Source organism: Nicotiana tabacum, chromosome 17 (assembly GCF_000715075.1).
Source record: "Nicotiana tabacum cultivar K326 chromosome 17, ASM71507v2, whole genome shotgun sequence".
NCBI classification, from domain to species: Eukaryota; Viridiplantae; Streptophyta; class Magnoliopsida; order Solanales; family Solanaceae; genus Nicotiana; species Nicotiana tabacum.
Genome location: NC_134096.1, coordinates 9,878,354 through 9,884,353, shown reverse-complemented (window position 1 = coordinate 9,884,353; position 6,000 = coordinate 9,878,354).

Sequence of the window (6,000 nt, the reverse complement as noted above, 5' to 3'; positions counted from 1 at the left end):
TCAATTGCGAAGATTGTAGAGGTATGATATTTCTCGCATTTGCGAGATTTACAATTGCGAAGCCTAGGTCGCAAATGCGACATCTGCAGCTGAACAAATAAGACAGACGAGATTTTTGGTTCAGTTCTCAAATTTTCAAAACCTAAAACATTAGAGGCGATTTTTCCAAGACTTCTTCTTCCCCAAATCATTGGTAAGTGATTCTAAACTAGTTTATTTCAATCTTTCATTACATTTCACAAGTTTTAAACCTAAAATCTAGTGTTTTCATGATTGAAATTTGGGATTTGGGTAGAGTTAGGGATTTTTGAGAAATTGAGATTTAGACCTCAAATTGAGGTCGAATTCCAAAATAAATTACATAACCGGGCTCGGGGGTGATTGGGTAATCGGGTTTGGACCAAGTGGGCCCGGGAGTTGACTTTTTCAATAATAACCTAAATTGAATCTTTTACAATCGTGGGTGATCCCTAAGGCTTATTTTGAATTATTTGGTTGATAATTTGTTAGATATTGTTGGTTCGGAGGCTGGTTTGAAAGGCAAAGATGTGGTTGAGCTTTGAGTGGTCTTTGGAGCGAGGTAAGTATTGTGTCTAACCTTGACTTGACGGAATTAGGAACCCTCAGATTATTTTTTATGTGAATTTCATGTGAGAGGCGTATATGTGAGGTGACGAGTGCTTATGCGCTGCCGAATTATCTGTTTTTTCCTGTTTTCCCGTTCTTCTTATATTATCTCTTTCCCTGTCTTAGTTGTTATATGCTCTAAATGTGTTTCCATGCCTAATTGCCACTTGTAGTCATTATTTCTTCCTGTTTATGATATTAGTTGTTTCCATAGTTTCATAATCTCCTACTATTTGCTCAAGTTGGTTTATCTGTACCTTGTAGTTGTAAATTCTGGATTGGTCTCGCTGGGTAGTATTACTTATTCAGAGTATCATATTGTACACGATTTCCTATTTGTTCAGTTTGGTGTCTTGGAATTGTAAAGGGTTTTTCTATGATTTGAATTGTGAGTTTTCCTGTGCTTATTGAGTACTTGATATTGATATGGTGGGATCGGGTTGCACGCCGTAACAGGTGAAATAAGGGTGATATGTTGAGGTGAAATAATGGTGAATTTATACTATACAGTGGGATCGGGTTGCACGCCGCAACAGGTGGAATAAGGGTGGATTGACACGGTGAAATAAGAGTGAATTATGACTGTGATATTGACATATGGTGGGATCGGGTTGCACGCCGCAATATATATATATATATATATATATATATATATACTGTTATTGATATCGTTACAGTGAAATAAGGGAGGAATTTGTGTTGTCTGGTGGAATCGGGTTGAGCGCCGCAACAACCTATATGTTTCCATTTCTTGAGCTGTGTTGGTTTTCTTTTGGTATTTGTATCTGAATTATGAAAGATTGGTGATTCTGGACGACATTGGTTTATTTTTTAGGTTGTGGTTATTACTTTCAGTTGGCTGTTTAATACTGTTCAGTATTCCCATTTTCTGTCATTATTATATATTGCGTTCAGGTTGTAGTGTAGGTGACCCGCCTTAGTTTCGTCACTACTTCGTCAAGGTTAGGCTCGACACTTACCAGTACATGTGGTCGGTTGTACTAATACTACACTTTACACACTGTGCATATTTTGGAGATGGTCCTAACGACGACTAATATAGAGCTCGGATTGGATAGCCTACGGAGACTTTAGGTACAGCTGCTCAGCGCCCACAGCTCCTGAAGTCCCCGTCTTTATTTTTATTTAGCTGTATATTTTCATTCAGACAAATTTGTATTTATTTCAGACCCTTGTATGTATTACTCTAGAAGCTCGTGCACTTGTGACACTGGGTTCAGGTATTCGTAGCAGTTATTTTTATGGTTTTAGCTTCCCCGTTTATATTTGGATTATTGCAATTAAATTAGTTCTTCTTCATTAATTAAATTTAAATTGTTAAAAAGAGTAAAGTATTCTAACGTTGGCTTGCCTAGCAAGTGAAATGTTAGGCGCCATCACGATTCCGACGGTGGAAATTTTGGTTCGTGACATTTAGTTAGTGGGATAGGTGCCATTTGGGGAACTCAATCAACACACAATTTGCCTCCTATGATAGTAGTAAAAATGCTAAAAGACAATGGATTCCAAAAAGTTAAGCTTTTTTATGCTGATTATGACACACTTAAGGCTTTGGTTAATTCTGGCATTGAAGTTATGGTTGGTATTCCTAATGACATGCTTACAACATTTTAAATATCATTTTAGACGAGTTGCTTCCTATAATATGTGATTCTGCAAACTTAATTACTGGTGCAGAATTGAAAGCTTAATGTTCAACAAAATTCCTTTTCTATCATTCCAATAAAACATATTTGTAAAATAGAATAAAAGGATATGATGGGCAACCAGTCAAATCACTTTTATAAGAAATGAAGTTGTAGTATTTTAAATTAGTTAACTAAGGTTCAAAAACCATCCAATGTGTTTTAAGTAAAATGAGTAAAGACGAAGAAAAGAAACAAATTTATAAAAAAATGAAACTGCGGGGCGGGTGGACGTGGGTGTGGGGCGGGTGGATGCGATTTTAGCTGTTACGCGGGATGGCTTAAAATTTTGCGGGTTAAGACAACAATCGCCCGCACCCGCACCGCCTGCCATTCTTATTGAAGGCCATAATATTTACTATCACGATCCAAAATCCATTAAAGGTCGTGATGGCGCCTAAAACCACTGTCAAACAAGCCAAGAATAAAAGTTTAACTTAACTACTCATTTTAGTATTTTTGAAATCATAAATTTTCTTCAATTAAATAGTAAGAGAAAAAATTTACAAAGTAAATAGCAATATTTTTCAACTTTAATACAGAACAACCCAAAAGCATTCCCAGAACCCGGTGTCACAAATGCATAAGACTCTACTAGGAAGTAACTAAAATACAGCATATGTCTGTAATACAAATTAGACAGGAAAAATACAAATAACTCTGGAGGAGACTCTGTTGGCTGCGGATCGTAAGCTAAAATGCAGCTCGCAGCAAGTCCCCGCATCATCCGTGCCTCCGTGCCCAAAGGACCACCGGACATAAAAGTACCTGCACAAAAATGTGCAGCAAGTGTAGTATGAGTACGTAAATCCACGTGTACCCAGTAAGTATCTAGCCTAACCCTGGAGGAGTAGTGACGAGGGGTCGACATCGACACTCACTAGTGGTCCAATAATATCAGGTACAGTAAGGAGGTGAACAAATATGAGGCAGAGTAAATAAATAAAATAAACAAGTATAAATATATGGTACAAGTATCCTCCTTACAATAAACTCAAGCTCTTAATTAGCAAATTCCTCCTCAACCGGAGCATATATATAATGGACCTCACCAAATAGGTTGTTATAATTCGAATCAGGGAAAAACTCACAGATACTCTGGCTTCTTGCCAAATATTACGCACGATTCCATGAGGATATTTTTATAGGAATGTCGAGGCGTACGACCCGATCCAACATAAATATTAAATTGTGCACTGCTGAAGGGCGAACGGTACGAACCATAGATGCATCTATTAAACTGCCGAGGCGAACGACCCGCTACTATGAGAGTGTGGTACATAAATCCTGCCGAGGCGAACGGCCCGATCCCATTAGAATAAGAAGTTTAAACGGGTCCTTGACCCCCACTCACGAATGAACATGTGAGTTATAATTTTTAAGGAAATTTATTCGACGACAACGCATAACGCGTGAGAAATCCGTAAGAGAAACACCATTATTCCGTGGCAAATCATAAAACTCGCGAAAACTCTACAATAGCAAGTCCATCACTCCACGCATGTCTAGTCTCAAGTCATAATGCGAAATAAAAGAATTAGACGAGCAAGGATAATCCCTATAGTACAAGTACAACGTGATGTAAACCTAAGTCTACCCGGACAATAACATGAATCTAACTACGTACGGACTCTCGTCAACTCGTGTGTACGTAGTCCCGACAACAAGTTACACATTTTAAATATACCACATAGGGATAGTTTCCACCTCACAGAGTTAGACAGGAGACTTACCTCGCTTTGAAGTTCCGCAAACCGGCTCCAACGCCGCTCTAATACCTCAAACCGTGCCCGTCGCTCCAAAACTAGTCAAAATGTGCAAACCAATAAGAATATACTCTAATACTCATAACAAATCAATTTAAACAAATTCCCAACTCCGCTCGAAAAGTCGATAAAATTACGCTCGGGCCCACATGCCCGAATTCTAAATTTTTTTGAAGATAACCATTACCCATAACCTCACGAACTCAAATATATAATTTATTTCCAATTTCATGCCCAAATTCGTGGTCAAAATCTAAAAATACCAATTCTAGATTTTCTACCAAAACCCCCACAATTCTTACCAATTTTCATACTTGAATCCATATAAAAATAATGTATTTAACTCAAAATAGGTGGGGATAGTTTACCTTGCCATTGATGATAAAAACCTCCACTTAAACCTCTCCAAGAATCGCCCAAACCAAGAGAGAATGAAAGAAAATGGACCAAATCCCGTTCTTAAAAGAGCACACTGCCCAGCGACGTCTCGCACTTGCGGTACCGCAGGTGCAGCTGAAATACCGCTTCTGCGGTCCTCCTTTAGGCCCCTCAACTCCGCATCTGCGGCCCCATACGCGCTTCTACGCCTTCGCTTCTGCGGCTCCACGTGCACAGGTGCGGTCCCGCTTCTGCGGAACTCGATCGCATATGCTGTCCCAGCCTTCCCCAGCCATAACCGCTTATGCGACCCTCTTGGTCGCTTCTGCGGCTCCGCACCTGCGGCCAAAAACCTCGCAGGTGCGGTTACAACAGAAGACAGATGCTTCAGCTTTCTTTCCAAGTCCAAACACGATCTGTTAACCATCTGAAATCCACCCGAGGCCTTCGGGACCTCAACCAAATAACCAACACGTCCCAAAATACATTACGAACTTAGTCGAGGCCTCAAATCACGCCAAACAACATCGAAACTACGAATCACCCTCCAATTCAAACCTAATGAACTTTGAAACCTCAAGCTTCTACAATCGATGCCGAAACCTATCAAATCACGTTCGATTGATCTTAAATTTTGCACACAAGTCACATTCGACATTACGGACCTACTCCAACTTTCAGAATCAGAATCCGACCCCGATATCAAAAGGTCCACTCCCGATCAAACTTCCCAAACACCCTTCAAATTTCTAACTTTCGCCATATGACCTTGAAATGATCTACGGACCTGCAAATCCACATCCGAACACGCTCCCAATACCAGAATCACCATACGGAGCTATTCTCAGACTCGAAATCCCAAACGGATATCGACAACATTAAAATACACTTTAACCCAAATTTATGAAATCTTTCCAAAATACCAACTTTCCACAATAGGTGCCGAAACGCTCTTGGGTCATTCAAAACTCGATCCGGATATACGCCCAAATCCAAAATCATCATACGAACCTGTTGAAATTTTCAAATCCCGATTCTGAGGTAGTTTACTCAAAAGTTAAACCTTAGTCAATTCTTCCAACTTAAAGCTTCCGAAATTAGAATTTTCTCTCCAAATCAACTCCGAATTTCCCGAATTTTAATTCTGACCATACGTACAAGTCTTAATACCCGAAGTAAAGCTACTCATGGCCTCAAACCGTTGAATGACGCGCTAGAACTCAAAACGACCGATCGAATTGTTGCATTTGCTAAGGCCCTCAAAATGGCATTGGCCTGTGAAGTTGGTTCCATCCAACTTGCTAGCCAAGGTTAAAATTTTAAGTAAAAATATGTATTCATTTAGCCAAGGTTAATCGACAAATATGTGTACGAAGATAAGTTGATCTAAATATAAGTACTCCTTATTTCTTGTGTTATATTTTGAGATGAATTGAAAAGGTTAAAAAGAGGGGATAACCTACGCTCCACTTTCACTTCACCCTCCTCTTTCATATTCTTACCAAATATGCATCTCTTCTTAC